The sequence below is a fragment of the Bactrocera oleae genome, chromosome X, assembly GCF_042242935.1.
Source record: "Bactrocera oleae isolate idBacOlea1 chromosome X, idBacOlea1, whole genome shotgun sequence".
In the NCBI taxonomy this organism is placed as follows: Eukaryota; Metazoa; Arthropoda; class Insecta; order Diptera; family Tephritidae; genus Bactrocera; species Bactrocera oleae.
This window is the reverse complement of record NC_091541.1, coordinates 2679727-2702631: the sequence shown is the minus strand read 5'-3', so window position 1 is coordinate 2702631 and position 22905 is coordinate 2679727.

Here is a 22905-nt window from a genome sequence, read left to right as displayed (position 1 = left end):
GAGAAAATCGGCTTTAAGTCTAAATCTAAAAAAGTGCAATTTTTTCGGTTATGTCAATTCTGCAATAACAATATAATTTGACTTTCGCTCAAGCCAGTAAAATTGATGTTTTACGGCTTAAGCAGTACAGCGCTCACGCAACTGATATACAATTTACAAGAAAATCGGCTTAAAGTCTTAATCTAAGAAAGTGCACTTTTTCCGGTTATATTAATTTGTTAAGCCTGAAATTATATGAAAGTTTGACTTTACATCAAATCAGTAAAATGGATGTTTTGCGGCTTAAGCAGTACAGTGCTACCGCAATTGATATACAATTTACAAGAAAATCGACTTTAAGTCTAAAACTAAGAAAGTGCAACTTTTGCGGTAATACTAATTTGTTAATCCTGCAATAACAACATAATTTGACTTTCGCTCAAATCAGTAAAATTCATGTTTTTCGGCTTAAGCAGTACAATGCTCACGCAACTGATATACAATTTACAAGAAAATCGGCTTTAAGTCTAATCTAAGAAAGTGCAATTTTTTCGGTTATATTAATTTGTTAATCCTGAAATTATATGAAAGTTTGACTTTAGATCAAATCAGTAAAATCGATGTTTTGCGGCTTAAGCAGTACAGTGCTACCGCAATTGATATACAATTTACAAGAAAATGGACTTAAATTTTAAACCTAAGAAATTGCAATTTTTTCGGTTATTTAAATTTGTTAATCCTGAAATTATATGAAAGTTTGACTTTAGATCAAATCAGTAAAATTCATGTTTTTTGGCTTAAGCAGTACAATGCTCACGCAACTGATATACAATTTACAAGAAAATCGGCTTTAAGTCTAAATCTAAATAAGTGCAATTTTTTCGGTTATGTCAATTCTGCAATAACAATATAATTTGACTTTCGCTCAAACCAGTAAAATTGATGTTTTACGGCTTAAGCAGTACAGCGCTCACGCAACTGATATACAATTTACAAGAAAATCGGCTTAAAGTCTTAATCTAAGAAAGTGCACTTTTTCCGGTTATATTAATTTGTTAAGCCTGAAATTATATGAAAGTTTGACTTTAGATCAAATCAGTAAAATAGATGTTCTGCGGCTTAAGCAGTACAGTGCTACCGCAATTGATATACAATTTACAAGAAAATCGACTTTAAGTCTAAAACTAAGAAAGTGCAACTTTTGCGGTAATACTAATTTGTTAATCCTGCAATAACAATATAATTTGACTTTCGCTCAAACCAGTAAAATTGATGTTTTACGGCTTAAGCAGTACAATGCTCACGCAACTGATATACAATTTACAAGAAAATCGGCTCAAAGTCTTAATCTAAGAAAGTGCACTTTTTCCGGTTATATTAATTTGTTAAGCCTGAAATTATATGAAAGTTTGACTTTAGATCAAATCAGTAAAATCGATGTTTTGCGGCTTAAGCAGTACAATGCTCACGCAACTGATATACAATTTACAAGAAAATCGGCTTTAAGTCTAACCTAAGAAAGTGCAATTTTTTCGGTTATATTAATTTGTTAATCCTGAAATTATATGAAAGTTTAACTTTAGATCAAATCAGTAAAATCGATGTTTTGCGGCTTAAGCAGTACAGTGCTACCGCAATTGATATACAATTTACAAGAAAATCGACTTTAAGTCTAAAACTAAGAAAGTGCAACTTTTGCGGTAATACTAATTTGTTAATCCTGCAATAACAATATAATTTGACTTTCGCTCAAATCAGTAAAATTCATGTTTTTCGGCTTAAGCTGTACAGTGCTCACGCAACTGACATACAATTTACAAGAAAATCGGCTTTAAGTCTAAATCTAAATAAGTGCAATTTTTTCGGTTATATTAATTTGTTAATCCTGAAATTATATGAAAGTTTGACTTTAGATCAAATCAGTAAAATTCATGTTTTTCGGCTTAAGCAGTACAATGCTCACGCAACTGATATACAATTTACAAGAAAATCGGCTTTAAGTCTAAATCTAAATAAGTGCAATTTTTTCGGTTATATTAATTTGTTAATCTTGAAATTATATGAAAGTTTGACTTTAGATCAAATCAGTAAAATTCATGTTTTGCGGCTTAAGCAGTACAATGCTCACGCAACTGATATACAATTTACAAGAAAATCGGCTTTAAGTCTAACCTAAGAAAGTGCAATTTTTTCGGTTATATTAATTTGTTAATCCTGAAATTATATGAAAGTTTAACTTTAGATCAAATCAGTAAAATCGATGTTTTGCGGCTTAAGCAGTACAGTGCTACCGCAATTGATATACAATTTACAAGAAAATCGACTTTAAGTCTAAAACTAAGAAAGTGCAACTTTTGCGGTAATACTAATTTGTTAATCCTGCAATAACAATATAATTTGACTTTCGCTCAAATCAGTAAAATTCATGTTTTTCGGCTTAAGCTGTACAGTGCTCACGCAACTGACATACAATTTACAAGAAAATCGGCTTTAAGTCTAAATCTAAATAAGTGCAATTTTTTCGGTTATATTAATTTGTTAATCCTGAAATTATATGAAAGTTTGACTTTAGATCAAATCAGTAAAATTCATGTTTTTCGGCTTAAGCAGTACAATGCTCACGCAACTGATATACAATTTACAAGAAAATCGGCTTTAAGTCTAAATCTCAATAAGTGCAATTTTTTCGGTTATGTCAATTCTTCAATAACAATATAATTTGACTTTCGCTCAAACCAGTAAAAATGATGTTTTTTCGGCTTAAGCAGTACAGCGCTCACGCAACTGTTATACAATTTACAAGAAAATCGGCTTAAAGTCTTAATCTAAGAAAGTGCACTTTTTCCGGTTATATTAATTTGTTAAGCCTGAAATTATATGAAAGTTTGACTTTAGATCAAATCAGCAAAATCGATGTTTTGCGGCTTAAGCAGTACAATGCTCACGCAACTGATATACAATTTACAAGAAAATCGGCTTTAAGTCTAATCTAAGAAAGTGTAATTTTTTCGGTTATATTAATTTGTTAATCCTGAAATTATATGAAAGTTTGACTTTAGATCAAATCAGTAAAATCGATGTTTTGCGGCTTAAGCAGTACAGTGCTACCGCAGTTGACATACAATTTACAAGAAAATGGACTTAAATTTTAAACCTAAGAAATTGCAATTTTTTCGGCTATTTTAATTTGTTAATCCTGAAATAACATTACGGCTTAAGCGGTACAGCGATCAAGTAAGTAACATACAATTGTTAATCCTGAAATAAAATGAAAGTTTGCCTTTAGCGCAAATCAGTAAAATTGATGTTTTTCGGCCTAAGCGGTACAGCGCTCAAGTAATTAACATACAATTGTTAATCCTGAAATAAAATGAAAGTTTGTTTTTAGCGCAAATCAGTAAAACTGATGTTTTTCGGCTTAAGCGGTACAGTGCTCACGCAACTGACATACAATTTACAAGAAAATCGGCTTTGAGACTAAACCTTAGAAAGTGCAACTTTTTCGGTTATATGAATATGTCAATTCTGCAATAACAATATAATCTGACTTTCGCTCAAACCAGTAAAATTGATGTTTTTCGGCTTAAGCAGTACAGTCCGCAAGCAACTGATATACATTTTACAAGAAAATCGGCTTTAAGTCTACATCTAAGAAAGTGCAATTTTTTCGGTTATATTAATTTGTCAACTCTGCAATAGCAATATAATTGGACTTTCGCTCAAATCAATAAAATTCATGTTTTTCGGCTTAAGCAGTACAGTGCTACCGCAATTGGCATAGAATTTACAAGAAAATCGACTTTAAGTCTACAACTAAGAAAGTGCAACTTTTGCGGTAATATTAATTTGTTAATCCTGCAATAACAACATAATTTGACTTTCGCTCAAATCAGAAAAATTCATATTTTTCGGCTTAAGCAGTACAGTGCTCACGCAACTGACATACAATTTAGAAGAAAATCGGCTTTAAGTCTAAATCTAAGAAAGTGCAGTTTTTTCGGTTATGTGAATTTGTAAATTCTGCAATAACATTATAATTTTACTTTCGCGCAAATCAGTAAAATTGATGATAATTTGAGTCTAAACCTAAGAAAGTGCAACTTTTTCGGTAATATTAATTTGTTAATCCTGCAATAACAATATAATTTTACTTTCGCGCAAATCAGTAAAATTCATGTTTTTCGGCTCAAGCGGTACAGTGCTCACGCAACTGAAATACAATTTACAAGAAAATCGGCTTTAAGTCTAAATCTAAGAAAGTGCATTTTTTTCGGTTATATTAATTTGTCAATTCTGCAATAGCAATATAATTTTACTTTCGCGTAAATCAGTAAAATTGATGTTTTTCGGCTTATGCGGTACAGTGCTCATGCAACTGACATACAATTTACAAGAAAATCGGCTTTAAGTCTAAAACTAAGAAGGTGCAATTTTTTCGGTTATATTAATTTGTTAATCCTGCAATAACATTATAATTTTACTTTCGCGCAAATCAGTAAAATTGATGTTTTTCGGCTTATGCGGTACAGTGCTCAAGTGATTAATATACAATTTACAAGAAAATCGAATTTGAGTCTAAACCTAAGTAAGTGCAATTTTTTCGGTTATATTAATTTGTCAATTCTGCAATAGCAATATAATTTTACTTTCGCTCAAACCAGTAAAATTGATGTTTTTCGGCTTAAGCAGTACAGTCCTCAAGCAACTGATATACAATTTACAAGAAAATCGACTTTAAGTCTAAAACTAAGAAAGTGCAACTTTTGCGGTAATACTAATTTGTTAATCCTGCAATAACGACATAATTTGACTTTCGCTCAAATCAGTAAAATTCATGTTTTTCGGCTTAAGCAGTACAATGCTCACGCAACTGATATACAATTTACAAGAAAATCGGCTTTAAGTCTAATCTAAGAAAGTGCAATTTTTTCGGTTATATTAATTTGTTAATCCTGAAATTATATGAAAGTTTGACTTTAGATCAAATCAGTAATCGGCTTTAAGTCTAAATCTAAAAAAGTGCAATTTTTTCGGTTATGTCAATTCTGCAATAACAATATAATTTGACTTTCGCTCAAACCAGTAAAATTCATGTTTTACGGCTTAAGCAGTACAGCACTCACGCAACTGATATACAATTTACAAGAAAATCGGCTTAAAGTCTTAATCTAAGAAAGTGCACTTTTTCCGGTTATATTAATTTGTTAAGCCTGAAATTATATGAAAGTTTGACTTTAGATCAAATCAGTAAAATAGATGTTTTGCGGCTTAAGCAGTACAGTGCTACCGCAATTGATATACAATTTACAAGAAAATCGACCTTAAGTCTAAAACTAAGAAAGTGCAACTTTTGCGGTAATACTAATTTGTTAATCCTGCAATAACAATATAATTTGACTTTCGCTCAAACCAGTAAAATTGATGTTTTACGGCTTAAGCAGTACAATGCTCACGCAACTGATATACAATTTACAAGAAAATCGGCTTAAAGTCTTAATCTAAGAAAGTGCACTTTTTCCGGTTATATTAATTTGTTAAGCCTGAAATTATATGAAAGTTTGACTTTAGATCAAATCAGTAAAATCGATATTTTTCGGCTTAAGCGGTACAGTGCTCACGCAACTGACATACAATTTACAAGAAAATCGGCTTTGAGACTAAACCTTAGAAAGTGCAACTTTTTCGGTTATATGAATATGTCAATTCTGCAATAACAATATAATTTGACTTTCGCTCAAATCAGTAAAATCGATGTTTTTCGGCTTAAGCAGTACAGTCCTCAAGCAACTGATATACATTTTACAAGAAAATCGGCTTTAAGTCTACATCTAAGAAAGTGCAATTTTTTCGGTTATATTAATTTGTCAACTCTGCAATAGCAATATAATTGGACTTTCGCTCAAATCAAAAAAATTCATGTTTTTCGGCTTAAGCAGTACAGTGCTACCGCAATTGACATAGAATTTACAAGAAAATCGACTTTAAGTCTACAACTAAGAAGGTGCAATTTTTTCGGTTATATTAATTTGTTAATCCTGCAATAACAATATAATTTTACTTTCGCGCAAATCAGTAAAATTCATGTTTTTCGGCTCAAGCGGTACAGTGCTCACGCAACTGAAATACAATTTACAAGAAAATCGGCTTTAAGTCTAAATCTAAGAAAGTGCAATTTTTTCGGTTATATTAATTTGTCAATTCTGCAATAGCAATATAATTTTACTTTCGCTCAAATCAGAAAAATTCGTATTTTTCGGCTTAAGCAGTACAGTGCTCACGCAACTGACATACAATTTAGAAGAAAATCGGCTTTAAGTCTAAATCTAAGAAAGTGCAGTTTTTTCGGTTATGTGAATATGTAAATTCTGCAATAACAATATAATTTTACTTTCGCGCAAATCTGTAAAATTCATGTTTTTCGGCTCAAGCGGTACAGTGCTCATGCAACGGAAATACAATTTACAAGAAAATCGGCTTTAAGTCTAAATCTAAGAAAGTGCAATTTTTTCGGTTATATTAATTTGTCAATTCTGCAATAGCAATATAATTTTACTTTCGCGTAAATCAGTAAAATTGATGTTTTTCGGCTTATGCGGTACAGTGCTCATGCAACTGACATACAATTTACAAGAAAATCGGCTTTAAGTCTAAAACTAAGAAGGTGCAATTTTTTCGGTTATATTAATTTGTTAATCCTGCAATAACATTATAATTTTACTTTCGCGCAAACCAGTAAAATTGATGTTTTTCGGCTTATGCGGTACAGTGCTCAAGTGATTAATATACAATTTACAAGAAAATCGAATTTGAGTCTAAACCTAAGTAAGTGCAATTTTTTCGGTTATATTAATTTGTCAATTCTGCAATAGCAATATAATTTTACTTTCGCTCAAACCAGTAAAATTGATGTTTTTCGGCTTAAGCAGTACAGTCCTCAAGCAACTGATATACAATTTACAAGAAAATCGGCTTTAAGTCTAAAACTAAGAAGGTGCAATTTTTTCGGTTATATTAATTTGTTAATCCTGCAATAACAATATAATTTTACTTTCGCGCAAATCAGTAAAATTCATGTTTTTCGGCTCAAGCGGTACAGTGCTCACGCAACTGAAATACAATTTACAAGAAAATCGGCTTTAAGTCTAAATCTAAGAAAGTGCAATTTTTTCGGTTATATTAATTTGTCAATTCTGCAATAGCAATATAATTTTACTTTCGCTCAAATCAGAAAAATTCGTATTTTTCGGCTTAAGCAGTACAGTGCTCACGCAACTGACATACAATTTAGAAGAAAATCGGCTTTAAGTCTAAATCTAAGAAAGTGCAGTTTTTTCGGTTATGTGAATATGTAAATTCTGCAATAACATTATAATTTTACTTTCGCGCAAATCAGTAAAATTGATGATAATTTGAGTCTAAACCTAAGAAAGTGCAACTTTTTCGGTAATATTAATTTGTTAATCCTGCAATAACAATATAATTTTACTTTCGCGCAAATCAGTAAAATTGATGTTTTTCGGCTTATGCGGTACAGTGCTCAGGTGATTAATATACAATTTACAAGAAAATCGAATTTGAGTCTAAACCTAAGTAAGTGCAATTTTTTCGGTTATATTAATTTGTCAATTCTGCAATAGCAATATAATTTTACTTTCGCGCAAATCAGTAAAATGGATTTTTTTCGGCTTATGCGGTACAGTGCTCACGCAACTGACATACAATTTACAAGAAAATCGACTTTAAGTCTAAACCTAAGTAAGTGCAATTTTTTCGGTTATATTAATTTGTCAATTCTGCAATAGCAATATAATTTTACTTTCGCGCAAATCAGTAAAATTGATTTTTTTCGGCTTATGCGGAACAGTGCTCAAGTGATTAATATACAATTTACAAGAAAATCGACTTTAAGTCTAAACCTAAGTAAGTGCAATTTTTTCGGTTATATTAATTTGTCAATTCTGCAATAGCAATATAATTTTACTTTCGCGCAAATCAGTAAAATTGATTTTTTTCGGCTTATGCGGTACAGTGCTCACGCAACTGACATACAATTTACAAGAAAATCGACTTTAAGTCTAAACCTAAGTAAGTGCAATTTTTTCGGTTATATTAATTTGTCACTTCTGCAATAGCAATATAATTTTACTTTCGCGCAAATCAGTAAAATTGATTTTTTTCGGCTTATGCGGTACAGTGCTCACGCAACTGACATACAATTTACAAGAAAATCGGCTTTAAGTCTAAACCTAAGTAAGTGCAATTTTTTCGGTTTTATTAATTTGTCAATTCTGCAATAACAATATAATTTGACTTTCGTTCAAATCAGTAACATTCATGTTTTTCGGCTTAAGCAGTACACTCCCCCCGCAACTGACATAATATTTACAAGAAAATCGACTTTAAGTCTAAAACTAAGAAAGTGCAACTTTTGCGGTAATACTAATTTGTTAATCCTGCAATAACAATATAATTTGACTTTCGCTCAAACCAGTAAAATTGATGTTTTACGGCTTAAGCAGTACAGCGCTCACGCAATTGACATACAATTTACAAGAAAATCGGCTTTAAGTTTAATCTAAGAAAGTGCAATTTTTTCGGTTATATTAATTTGTTAATCCTGAAATTATATGAAAGTTTGACTTTAGATCAAATCAGTAAAATCGATGTTTTGCGGCTTAAGCAGTACAGTGCTACCGCAGTTGACATACAATTTACAAGAAAATGGACTTAAATTTTAAACCTAAGAAATTGCAATTTTTTCGGTTATTTTAATTTGTTAATCCTGGAATAACATTTCGGCTTAGGAGGTACAGCGATCAAGTAAGTAACATACAATTGTTAATCCTGAAATAAAATGAAAGTTTGCTTTTAGCGCAAATCAGTAAAATTGATGTTTTTCGGCTTAAGCGGTACAGTGCTCACGCAACTGACATACAATTTACAAGAAAATCGGCTTTGAGACTAAACCTAAGAAAGTGCAACTTTTTCGGTTATATGAATATGTCAATTCTGCAATAACAATATAATTTGACTTTCGCTCAAACCAGTAAAATTGATGTTTTTCGGCTTAAGCAGTACAGTCCTCAAGCAACTGATATACATTTTACAAGATTATCGGCTTTAAGTCTACATCTAAGAAAACGCAATTTTTTCGGTTATATTAATTTGTCAACTCTGCAATAGCAATATAATTGGACTTTCGCTCAAATCAATAAAATTCATGTTTTTCGGCTTAAGCGGTACAGTCCTACCGCAATTGACATACAATTTACAAGAAAATCGACTTTAAGTCTAAACCTAAAAAAGTGCAATTTTTTCGGTAATATTAATTTGTTAATCCTGCAATAACAATATAATTTGACTTTCGCTCAAATTAGTAAAATTCATGTTTTTCGGCTTAAGCTTTACAGTGATCACGCAACTGACATACAATTTACAAGAAAATCGGCTTTAAGTCTAAACCTAAGAAAGTGCAATTTTTTCGGTTATATTAATTTGTTAATCCTGAAATTATATGAAAGTTTGACTTTTGATCAAATCAGTAAAATCGATGTTTTTCGCCTTAAGCAGTACAGTGCTACCGCAATTGACATACAATTTACAAGAAAATCGACTTTAAGTCTAATCCTAAGAAAGTGCAACTTTTTCGGTAATATTAATTTGTTAATCCTGCAATAACAATATAATTTGACTTTCGCTCAAATTAGTAAAATTGATGTTTTTCGGCTTAAGCGGTACAGTGCTCACGCAACTGACATACAATTTACAAGAAAATCGGCTTTAAGTCTAAACCTAAGAAAGTGCAATTTTTTCGGTTATATTAATTTGTTAATCCTGAAATTATATGAAAGTTTGACTTTAGATCAAATCAGTAAAATCGATGTTTTGCGGCTTAAGCAGTACAGTGCTACCGCAATTGACATACAATTTACAAGAAAATCGACTTTAAGTCTAAAACTAAGAAAGTGCAGATTTTGCGGTAATATTAATTTGTTAATCCTGAAGTTATATGAAAGTTTGACTTTAGATCAAATCAGTAAAATCGATGTTTTGCTGCTTAAGCAGTACAGTGCTACCGCAATGGACATAGAATTTACAAGAAAATCGACTTTAAGTCTACAACTAAGAAAGTGCAATTTTTTCGGTAATATTAATTTGTTAATCCTGCAATAACAATATAATTTGACTTTCGCTCAAATTAGTAAAATTCATGTTTTTCGGCTTAAGCGGTACAGTGCTCACGCAACTGACATACAATTTACAAGAAAATCGGCTTTAAGTCTAAACCTAAGAAAGTGCAATTTTTTCGGTTATATTAATTTGTTAATCCTGAAATTATATGAAAGTTTGACTTTAGATCAAATCAGTAAAATCGATGTTTTGCGGCTTAAGCAGTACAGTGCTACCGCAATTAACATACAATTTACAAGAAAATCGACTTTGAGTCTAAACCTAAGAAAGTGCAATTTTTTCGGTTATATTAATTTGTTAATCCTGAAATTATATGAAAGTTTGACTTTAGATCAAATCAGTAAAATCGATGTTTTGCTGCTTAAGCAGTACAGTGCTACCGCAACTGACATACAATTTACAAGAAAATCGACTTTGAGTCTAAACCTAAGAAAGTGCAATTTTTTCGGTTATATTTATTTGTTAATCCTGAAATTATATGAAAGTTTGACTTTAGATCAAATCAGTAAAATCGATGTTTTGCGGCTTAAGCAGTACAGTGCTACCGCAATTGACATACAATTTACAAGAAAATCGACTTTAAGTCTAAAACTAAGAAAGTGCAGCTTTTGCGGTAATATTAATTTGTTAATCCTGAAATTATATGAAAGTTTGACTTTAGATCAAATCAGTAAAATCGATGTTTTGCTGCTTAAGCAGTACAGTGCTACCGCAATGGACATAGAATTTACAAGAAAATCGACTTTAAGTCTACAACTAAGAAAGTGCAATTTTTTCGGTAATATTAATTTGTTAATCCTGCAATAACAATATAATTTGACTTTCGCTCAAATTAGTAAAATTCATGTTTTTCGGCTTAAGCGGTACAGTGCTCACGCAACTGACATACAATTTACAAGAAAATCGGCTTTAAGTCTAAACCTAAGAAAGTGCAATTTTTTCGGTTATATGAATATGTCAATTCTGCAATAACAATATAATTTGACTTTCGCTCAAACCAGTAAAATTAATGTGTTTCGGCCTAAGCGGTACAGCGCTCAAGTATTTAACATACATTTTACAAGAAAATCGGCTTTAAGTCTACATCTAAGAAAGTGCAATTTTTTCGGTTATATTAATTTGTCAACTCTGCACTAGCAATATAATTGGACTTTCGCTCAAATCAATAAAATTCATGTTTTTCGGCTTAAGCGGTACAGTCCTACCGCAATTGACATACAATTTACAAGAAAATCGACTTTAAGTCTAAACCTAAGAAAGTGCAACTTTTTCGGTAATATTAATTTGTTAATCCTGCAATAACAATATAATTTGACTTTCGCTCAAATTAGTAAAATTCATGTTTTTCGGGTTAAGCGGTACAGTGCTCACGCAACTGACATACAATTTACAAGTAAATCGACTTTAAGTCTAAAACTAAGAAAGTGCAACTTTTGCGGTAATATTAATTTGTTAATCCTGCAATAACAATATAATTTGACTTTTGCTCAAATCAGTAAAATTCATGTTTTTCGGCTTGAGCAGTACACTGCTCACGCAACTGACATAAAATTTACAAGAAAATCGGCTTTAAGTCTAAATCTAAAAAAGTGCAATTTTTTCGGTTATATTAATTTGTTAATCCTGAAATTATATGAAAGTTTGACTTTAGATCAAATCAGTAAAATCGATGTTTTGCGGCTTAAGCAGTACAGTGCTACCGCAATTGATATACAATTTACAAGAAAATCGACTTTAAGTCTAAAACTAAGAAAGTGCAACTTTTGCGGTAATATTAATTTGTTAATCCTGCAATAACAATATAATTTGACTTTTGCTCAAATCAGTAAAATTCATGTTTTTCGGCTTAAGCAGTACACTGCTCACGCAACTGACATAAAATTTACAAGAAAATCGGCTTTAAGTCTAGTCTAAGAAAGTGCAATTTTTTTGGTTATATTAATTCGTTAATGCTGAAATTATATGAAAGTTTGACTTTAGATCAAATCAGTAAAATCGATGTTTTGCGGCTTAAGCAGTACAGTGCTACCGCAATTGACATAGAATTTACAAGAAAATCGACTTTAAGTCTACAACTAAGAAAGTGCAACTTTTGCGGTGATATTAATTTGTTAATCCTGCAATAACAACATAATTTGACTTTCGTTCAAATCAGTAAAATTCATGTTTTTCGGCTTGAGCGGTACAATGCTCACGCAATTGACATACAATTTACAAGAAAATCGGCTTTAAGTCTAATCTAAGAAAGTGCAACTTTTGCGGTAATATTAATTTGTTAATCCTGAAATTATATGAAAGTTTGACTTTAGATCAAATCAGTAAAATCGCTGTTTTGCGGCTTAAGCAGTACAGTGCTACCGCAATTGACATAGAATTTACAAGAAAATCGACTTTAAGTCTACAACTAAGAAAGTGCAACTTTTTCGGTAATATTAATTTATTAATCCTGCAATAACAACATAATTTGACTTTCGTTCAAATCAGTAAAATTCATGTTTTTCGGCTTGAGCGGTACAATGCTCACGCAATTGACATACAATTTACAAGAAAATCGGCTTTAAGTCTAATCTAAGAAAGTGCAATTTTTTCGGTTATATTAATTTGTTAATCCTGAAATTATATGAAAGTTTGACTTTAGATCAAATCAGTAAAATCGATGTTTTGCGGCTAAAGCAAAACAGTGCTACCGCAATTGACATACAATTTACAAGAAATTCGACTTTAAGTCTAAAACTAAGAAAGTGCAACTTTTGCGGTAATATTTATTTGTTAATCCTGCAATAGCAATATAATTTGACTTTCGCTCAAATTAGTAAAATTCATGTTTTTCGGCTTAAGCTTTACAGTGCTCACGCAACTGACATACAATTTACAAGAAAATCGGCTTTAAGTCTAAACCTAAGAAAGTGCAATTTTTTCGGTCATATTAATTTGTTAATCCTGAAATTATATGAAAGTTTGACTTTTGATCAAATCAGTAAAATCGATGTTTTTCGGCTTAAGCAGTACAGTGCTACCGCAATTGACATACAATTTACAAGAAAATCGGCTTTGAGACTAAACCTAAGAAAGTGCAACTTTTTCGGTTATATGAATATGTCAATTCTGCAATAACAATATAATTTGACTTTCGCTCAAACCAGTAAAATTGATGTTTTTCGGCTTAAGCAGTACAGTCCTCAAGCAACTGATATACATTTTACAAGAAAATCGGCTTTAAGTCTACATCTAAGAAAGTGCAATTTTTTCGGTTATATTAATTTGTCAACTCTGCAATAGCAATATAATTGGACTTTCGCTCAAATCAATAAAATTCATGTTTTTCGGCTTAAGCGGTACAGTCCTACCGCAATTGACATACAATTCACAAGAAAATCGACTTTAAGTCTAAACCTAAGAAAGTGCAACTTTTTCGGTAATATTAATTTGTTAATCCTGCAATAAGAATATAATTTGACTTTCGCTCAAATTAGTAAAATTCATGTTTTTCGGCTTAAGCTTTACAGTGCTCAGGCAACTGACATACAATTTACAAGAAAATCGGCTTTAAGTCTAAACCTAAGAAAGTGCAACTTTTTCGGTAATATTAATTTGTTAATCCTGCAATAACAATATAATTTGACTTTCGCTCAAGTTAGTAAAATTCATGTTTTTCGGCTTAAGCGGTACAGTGCTCACGCAACTGACATACAATTTACAAGAAAATCGGCTTTAAGTCTAAACCTAAGAAAGTGCAATTTTTTCGGTTATATTAATTTGTTAATCCTGAAATTATATGAAAGTTTGACTTTAGATCAAATCAGTAAAATCGATGTTTTGCGGCTAAAGCAAAACAGTGCTACCGCAATTGACATACAATTTACAAGAAATTCGACTTTAAGTCTACAACTAAGAAAGTGCAACTTTTGCGGTGATATTAATTTGTTAATCCTGCAATAACAACATAATTTGACTTTCGTTCAAATCAGTAAAATTCATGTTTTTCGGCTTGAGCGGTACAATGCTCACGCAATTGACACACAATTTACAAGAAAATCGGCTTTAAGTCTAATCTAAGAAAGTGCAACTTTTGCGGTAATATTAATTTGTTAATCCTGAAATTATATGAAAGTTTGACTTTAGATCAAATCAGTAAAATCGCTGTTTTGCGGCTTAAGCAGTACAGTGCTACCGCAATTGACATAGAATTTACAAGAAAATCGACTTTAAGTCTACAACTAAGAAAGTGCAACTTTTGCGGTAATATTAATTTATTAATCCTGCAATAACAACATAATTTGACTTTCGTTCAAATCAGTAAAATTCATGTTTTTCGGCTTAAGCAGTACACTGCTCACGCAACTGACATAAAATTTACAAGAAAATCGGCTTTAAGTCTAGTCTAAGAAAGTGCAATTTTTTTGGTTATATTAATTTGTTAATCCTGAAATTATATGAAAGTTTGACTTTTGATCAAATCAGTAAAATCTATGTTTTGCGGCTAAAGCAAAACAGTGCTACCGCAATTGACATACAATTTACAAGAAATTCGACTTTAAGTCTACAACTAAGAAAGTGCAATTTTGTCGGGAATATTAATTTGTTGATCCTGCAATAGCAATATAATTTGACTTTCGCTCAAATTAGTAAAATTCATGTTTTTCGGCTTAAGCTTTACAGTGCTCACGCAACTGACATACAATTTACAAGAAAATCGGCTTTAAGTCTAAACCTAAGAAAGTGCAATTTTTTCGGTTATATTAATTTGTTAATCCTGAAATTATATGAAAGTTTGACTTTAGATCAAATCAGTAAAATCGCTGTTTTGCGGCTTAAGCAGTACAGTGCTACCGCAATTGACATAGAATTTACAAGAAAATCGACTTTAAGTCTAAAACTAAGAAAGTGCAACTTTTGCGGTAATATTAATTTGTCAACTCTGCACTAGCAATATAATTGGACTTTCGCTCAAATCAATAAAATTCATGTCTTTCGGCTTAAGCGGTACAGTCCTACCGCAATTGACATACAATTTACAAGAAAATCGACTTTAAGTCTAAACCTAAGAAAGTGCAACTTTTTCGGTAATATTAATTTGTTAATCCTGCAATAACAATATAATTTGACTTTCGCTCAAATTAGTAAAATTCATGTTTTTCGGCTTAAGCGGTACAGTGCTCACGCAACTGACATACAATTTACAAGAAAATCGACTTTGAGTCTAAACCTAAGAAAGTGCAATTTTTTCGGTTATATTAATTTGTTAATCCTGAAATTATATGAAAGTTTGACTTTAGATCAAATCAGTAAAATCGATGTTTTGCGGCTTAAGCAGTACAGTGCTACCGCAATTGACATACAATTTACAAGAAAATCGACTTTAAGTCTACAACTAAGAAAGTGCAATTTTTTCGGGAATATTAATTTGTTAATCCTGCAATAACAACATAATTTGACTTTCGTTCAAATCAGTAAAATTCATGTTTTTCGGCTTAAGCAGTACACTGCTCACGCAACTGACATAAAATTTACAAGAAAATCGGCTTTAAGTCTAGTCTAAGAAAGTGCAATTTTTTTGGTTATATTAATTTGTTAATGCTGAAATTATATGAAAGTTTGACTTTAGATCAAATCAGTAAAATTGATGTGTTTCGGCCTAAGCGGTACAGCGCTCAAGTATTTAACATACAATTTACAAGAAAATCGGCTTTAAGTCTAAATCTAAAAAAGTGCAATTTTTTCGGTTATATTAATTTGTTAATCCTGAAATTATATGAAAGTTTGACTTTAGATCACGTCAGTAAAATCGATGTTTTGCGGCTTAAGCAGTACAGTGCTACCGCAATTGATATACAATTTACAAGAAAATCGACTTTAAGTCTAAAACTAAGAAAGTGCAACTTTTGCGGTAATACTAGTTTGTTAATCCTGCAATAACAACTAAATTTGACTTTCGCTCAAATCAGTAAAATTCATGTTTTTCGGCTTAAGCAGTACAATGCTCACGCAACTGATATACAATTTACAAGAAAATCGGCTTTAAGTCTAATCTAAGAAAGTGCAATTTTTTCGGTTATATTAATTTGTTAATCCTGAAATTATATGAAAGTTTGACTTTAGATCAAATCAGTAAAATCGATGATTTGCGGCTTAAGCAGTACAGTGCTACCGCAATTGATATACAATTTACAAGAAAATCGACTTTAAGTCTAAAACTAAGAAAGTGCAACTTTTGCGGTAAAATTAATTTGTTAATCCTGAAATTATATGAAAGTTTGACTTTAGATCACGTCAGTAAAATCGATGTTTTGCGTAAAGCAAAACAGTGCTACCGCAATTGACATACAATTTACAAGAAATTCGACTTTAAGTCTACAACTAAGAAAGTGCAATTTTGTCGGGAATATTAATTTGTTAATCCTGCAATAGCAATATAATTTGACTTTCGCTCAAATTAGTAAAATTCATGTTTTTCGGCTTAAGCTTTACAGTGCTCACGCAACTGACATACAATTTACAAGAAAATCGGCTTTAAGTCTAAACCTAAGAAAGTGCAATTTTTTCGGTTATATTAATTTGTTAATCCTGAAATTATATGAAAGTTTGACTTTAGATCAAATCAGTAAAATCGCTGTTTTGCGGCTTAAGCAGTACAGTGCTACCGCAATTGACATAGAATTTACAAGAAAATCGACTTTAAGTCTAAAACTAAGAAAGTGCAACTTTTGCGGTAATATTAATTTGTTAATCCTGCAATAACAATATAATTTGACTTTCGCTCAAATCAGTAAAATTCATGTTTTTCGGCTTAAGCAGTACAGTGCTCACGCAATTGACATACAATTTACAAGAAAATCGGCTTTAAGTCTAATCTAAGAAAGTGCAATTTTTTCGGTTATATTAATTTGTTAATCCTGAAGTTATATGAAAGTTTGACTTTAGATCAAATCAGTAAAATCGATGTTTAGCGGCTTAAGCAGTACAGTGCTACCGCAGTTGACATACAATTTACAAGAAAATGGACTTAAATTTTAAACCTAAGAAATTGCAATTTTTTCGGTTATTTTAATTTGTTAATCCTGAAATAACATTTCGGCTTGAGCGGTACAGCGATCAAGTAAGTAACATACAATTGTTAATCCTGAAATAAAATGAAAGTTTGCTTTTAACGCAAATCAGTAAAATTAATGTGTTTCGGCCTAAGCGGTACAGCGCTCAAGTATTTAACATACATTTTACAAGAAAATCGGCTTTAAGTCTACATCTAAGAAAGTGTAATTTTTTCGGTTATATTAATTTGTCAACTCTGCACTAGCAATATAATTGGACTTTCGCTCAAATCAATAAAATTCATGTTTTTCGGCTTAAGCGGTACAGTCCTACCGCAATTGACATACAATTTACAAGAAAATCGACTTTAAGTCTAAACCTAAGAAAGTGCAACTTTTTCGGTAATATTAATTTGTTAATCCTGCAATAACAATATAATTTGACTTTCGCTCAAATTAGTAAAATTCATGTTTTTCGGCTTAAGCGGTACAGTGCTCACGCAACTGACATACAATTTACAAGAAAATCGACTTTGAGTCTAAACCTAAGAAAGTGGAATTTTTTCGGTTATATTAATTTGTTAATCCTGAAATTATATGAAAGTTTGACTTTAGATCAAATCAGTAAAATCGATGTTTTGCGGCTTAAGCAGTACAGTGCTACCGCAATTGACATACAATTTACAAGAAAATCGACTTTAAGTCTACAACTAAGAAAGTGCAATTTTTTCGGGAATATTAATTTGTTAATCCTGCAATAACAACATAATTTGACTTTCGTTCAAATCAGTAAAATTCATGTTTTTCGGCTTAAGCAGTACACTGCTCACGCAACTGACATAAAATTTACAAGAAAATCGGCTTTAAGTCTAGTCTAAGAAAGTGCAATTTTTTTGGTTATATTAATTTGTTAATGCTGAAATTATATGAAAGTTTGACATTAGATCAAATCAGTAAAATTGATGTGTTTCGGCCTAAGCGGTACAGCGCTCAAGTATTTAACATACAATTTACAAGAAAATCGGCTTTAAGTCTAAATCTAAAAAAGTGCAATTTTTTCGGTTATATTAATTTGTTAATCCTGAAATTATATGAAAGTTTGACTTTAGATCACGTCAGTAAAATCGATGTTTTGCGGCTTAAGCAGTACAGTGCTACCGCAATTGATATACAATTTACAAGAAAATCGACTTTAAGTCTAAAACTAAGAAAGTGCAACTTTTGCGGTAATACTAATTTGTTAATCCTGCAATAACAACTAAATTTGACTTTCGCTCAAATCAGTAAAATTCATGTTTTTCGGCTTAAGCAGTACAATGTTCACGCAACTGATATACAATTTACAAGAAAATCGACTTTAAGTCTAATCCTAAGAAAGTGCAACTTTTTCGGTAATATTAATTTGTTAATCCTGTAATTACAATATAATTTGACTTTCGCTCAAATTAGTAAAATTCATGTTTTTCGGCTTAAGCGGTACAGTGCTCACGCAACTGACATACAATTTACAAGAAAATCGGCTTTAAGTCTAAACCTAAGAAAGTGCAATTTTTTCGGTTATATTAATTTGTTAATCCTGAAATTATATGAAAGTTTGACTTTAGATCAAATCAGTAAAATCGATGTTTTGCGGCTTAAGCAGTACAGTGCTACCGCAATTGACATACAATTTACAAGAAAATCGACTTTAAGTCTAAAACTAAGAAAGTGCAGATTTTGCGGTAATATTAATTTGTTAATCCTGAAATTATATGAAAGTTTGACTTTAGATCAAATCAGTAAAATCGATGTTTTGCTGCTTAAGCAGTACAGTGCTACCGCAATGGACATAGAATTTACAAGAAAATCGACTTTAAGTCTACAACTAAGAAAGTGCAATTTTTTCGGTAATATTAATTTGTTAATCCTGCAATAACAATATAATTTGACTTTCGCTCAAATTAGTAAAATTCATGTTTTTCGGCTTAAGCGGTACAGTGCTCACGCAACTGACATACAATTTACAATAAAATCGGCTTTAAGTCTAAACCTAAGAAAGTGCAATTTTTTCGGTTATATTAATTTGTTAATCCTGAAATTATATGAAAGTTTGACTTTAGATCAAATCAGTAAAATCGATGTTTTGCGGCTTAAGCAGTACAGTGCTACCGCAATTAACATACAATTTACAAGAAAATCGACTTTGAGTCTAAACCTAAGAAAGTGCAATTTTTTCGGTTATATTAATTTGTTAATCCTGAAATTATATGAAAGTTTGACTTTAGATCAAATCAGTAAAATCGATGTTTTGCTGCTTAAGCAGTACAGTGCTACCGCAACTGACATACAATTTACAAGAAAATCGACTTTGAGTCTAAACCTAAGAAAGTGCAATTTTTTCGGTTATATTTATTTGTTAATCCTGAAATTATATGAAAGTTTGACTTTAGATCAAATCAGTAAAATCGATGTTTTGCGGCTTAAGCAGTACAGTGCTACCGCAATTGACATACAATTTACAAGAAAATCGACTTTAAGTCTAAAACTAAGAAAGTGCAGCTTTTGCGGTAATATTAATTTGTTAATCCTGAAATTATATGAAAGTTTGACTTTAGATCAAATCAGTAAAATCGATGTTTTGCTGCTTAAGCAGTACAGTGCTACCGCAATGGACATAGAATTTACAAGAAAATCGACTTTAAGTCTACAACTAAGAAAGTGCAATTTTTTCGGTAATATTAATTTGTTAATCCTGCAATAACAATATAATTTGACTTTCGCTCAAATTAGTAAAATTCATGTTTTTCGGCTTAAGCGGTACAGTGCTCACGCAACTGACATACAATTTACAAGAAAATCGGCTTTAAGTCTAAACCTAAGAAAGTGCAATTTTTTCGGTTATATGAATATGTCAATTCTGCAATAACAATATAATTTGACTTTCGCTCAAACCAGTAAAATTAATGTGTTTCGGCCTAAGCGGTACAGCGCTCAAGTATTTAACATACATTTTACAAGAAAATCGGCTTTAAGTCTACATCTAAGAAAGTGCAATTTTTTCGGTTATATTAATTTGTCAACTCTGCACTAGCAATATAATTGGACTTTCGCTCAAATCAATAAAATTCATGTTTTTCGGCTTAAGCGGTACAGTCCTACCGCAATTGACATACAATTTACAAGAAAATCGACTTTAAGTCTTAACCTAAGAAAGTGCAACTTTTTCGGTAATATTAATTTGTTAATCCTGCAATAACAATATAATTTGACTTTCGCTCAAATTAGTAAAATTCATGTTTTTCGGCTTAAGCGGTACAGTGCTCACGCAACTGACATACAATTTACAAGAAAATCGACTTTAAGTCTAAAACTAAGAAAGTGCAACTTTTGCGGTAATATTAATTTGTTAATCCTGCAATAACAATATAATTTGACTTTTGCTCAAATCAGTAAAATTCATGTTTTTCGGCTTGAGCAGTACACTGCTACCGCAATTGACATAGAATTTACAAGAAAATCGGCTTTAAGTCTAGTCTAAGAAAGTGCAATTTTTTTGGTTATATTAATTTGTTAATGCTGAAATTATATGAAAGTTTGACTTTAGATCAAATCAGTAAAATCGATGTTTTGCGGCTTAAGCAGTACAGTGCTACCGCAATTGACATAGAATTTACAAGAAAATCGACTTAAAGTCTACAACTAAGAAAGTGCAACTTTTGCGGTGATATTAATTTGTTAATCCTGAAATTATATGAAAGTTTGACTTTAGATCAAATCAGTAAAATCGCTGTTTTGCGGCTTAAGCAGTACAGTGCTACCGCAATTGACATAGAATTTACAAGAAAATCGACTTTAAGTCTACAACTAAGAAAGTGCAACTTTTGCGGTGATATTAATTTGTTAATCCTGCAATAACAACATAATTTGACTTTCGTTCAAATCAGTAAAATTCATGTTTTTCGGCTTGAGCGGTACAATGCTCACGCAATTGACATACAATTTACAAGAAAATCGGCTTTAAGTCTAATCTAAGAAAGTGCAACTTTTGCGGTAATATTAATTTGTTAATCCTGAAATTATATGAAAGTTTGACTTTAGATCAAATCAGTAAAATCGCTGTTTTGCGGCTTAAGCAGTACAGTGCTACCGCAATTGACATAGAATTTACAAGAAAATCGACTTTAAGTCTACAACTAAGAAAGTGCAACTTTTTCGGTAATATTAATTTATTAATCCTGCAATAACAACATAATTTGACTTTCGTTCAAATCAGTAAAATTCATGTTTTTCGGCTTGAGCGGTACAATGCTCACGCAATTGACATACAATTTACAAGAAAATCGGCTTTAAGTCTAATCTAAGAAAGTGCAACTTTTGCGGTAATATTAATTTGTTAATCCTGAAATTATATGAAAGTTTGACTTTAGATCAAATCAGTAAAATCGCTGTTTTGCGGCTAAAGCAAAACAGTGCTACCGTAATTGACATACAATTTACAAGAAATTCGACTTTAAGTCTAAAACTAAGAAAGTGCAACTTTTGCGGTAATATTTATTTGTTAATCCTGCAATAGCAATATAATTTGACTTTCGCTCAAATCAGTAAAATTCATGTTTTTCGGCTTAAGCTTTACAGTGCTCACGCAACTGACATACAATTTACAAGAAAATCGGCTTTAAGTCTAAACCTAAGAAAGTGCAACTTTTTCGGTAATATTTATTTGTTAATCCTGCAATAGCAATATAATTTGACTTTCGCTCAAATTAGTAAAATTCATGTTTTTCGGCTTAAGCAGTACAGTGCTACCGCAATTGACATACAATTTACAAGAAAATCGGCTTTGAGACTAAACCTAAGAAAGTGCAACTTTTTCGGTTATATGAATATGTCAATTCTGCAATAACAATATAATTTGACTTTCGCTCAAACCAGTAAAATTGATGTTTTTCGGCTTAAGCAGTACAGTCCTCAAGCAACTGATATACATTTTACAAGAAAATCGGCTTTAAGTCTACATCTAAGAAAGTGCAATTTTTTCGGTTATATTAATTTGTCAACTCTGCAATAGCAATATAATTGGACTTTCGCTCAAATCAATAAAATTCATGTTTTTCGGCTTAAGCGGTACAGTCCTACCGCAATTGACATACAATTCACAAGAAAATTGACTTTAAGTCTAAACCTAAGAAAGTGCAACTTTTTCGGTAATATTAATTTGTTAATCCTGCAATAAGAATATAATTTGACTTTCGCTCAAATTAGTAAAATTCATGTTTTTCGGCTTAAGCTTTACAGTGCTCACGCAACTGACATACAATTTACAAGAAAATCGGCTTTAAGTCTAAACCTAAGAAAGTGCAACTTTTTCGGTAATATTAATTTGTTAATCCTGCAATAACAATATAATTTGACTTTCGCTCAAGTTAGTAAAATTCATGTTTTTCGGCTTAAGCGGTACAGTGCTCACGCAACTGGCATACAATTTACAAGAAAATCGGCTTTAAGTCTAAACCTAAGAAAGTGCAATTTTTTCGGTTATATTAATTTGTTAATCCTGAAATTATATGAAAGTTTGACTTTAGATCAAATCAGTAAAATCGATGTTTTGCGGCTAAAGCAAAACAGTGCTACCGCAATTGACATACAATTTACAAGAAATTCGACTTTAAGTCTACAACTAAGAAAGTGCAACTTTTGCGGTGATATTAATTTGTTAATCCTGCAATAA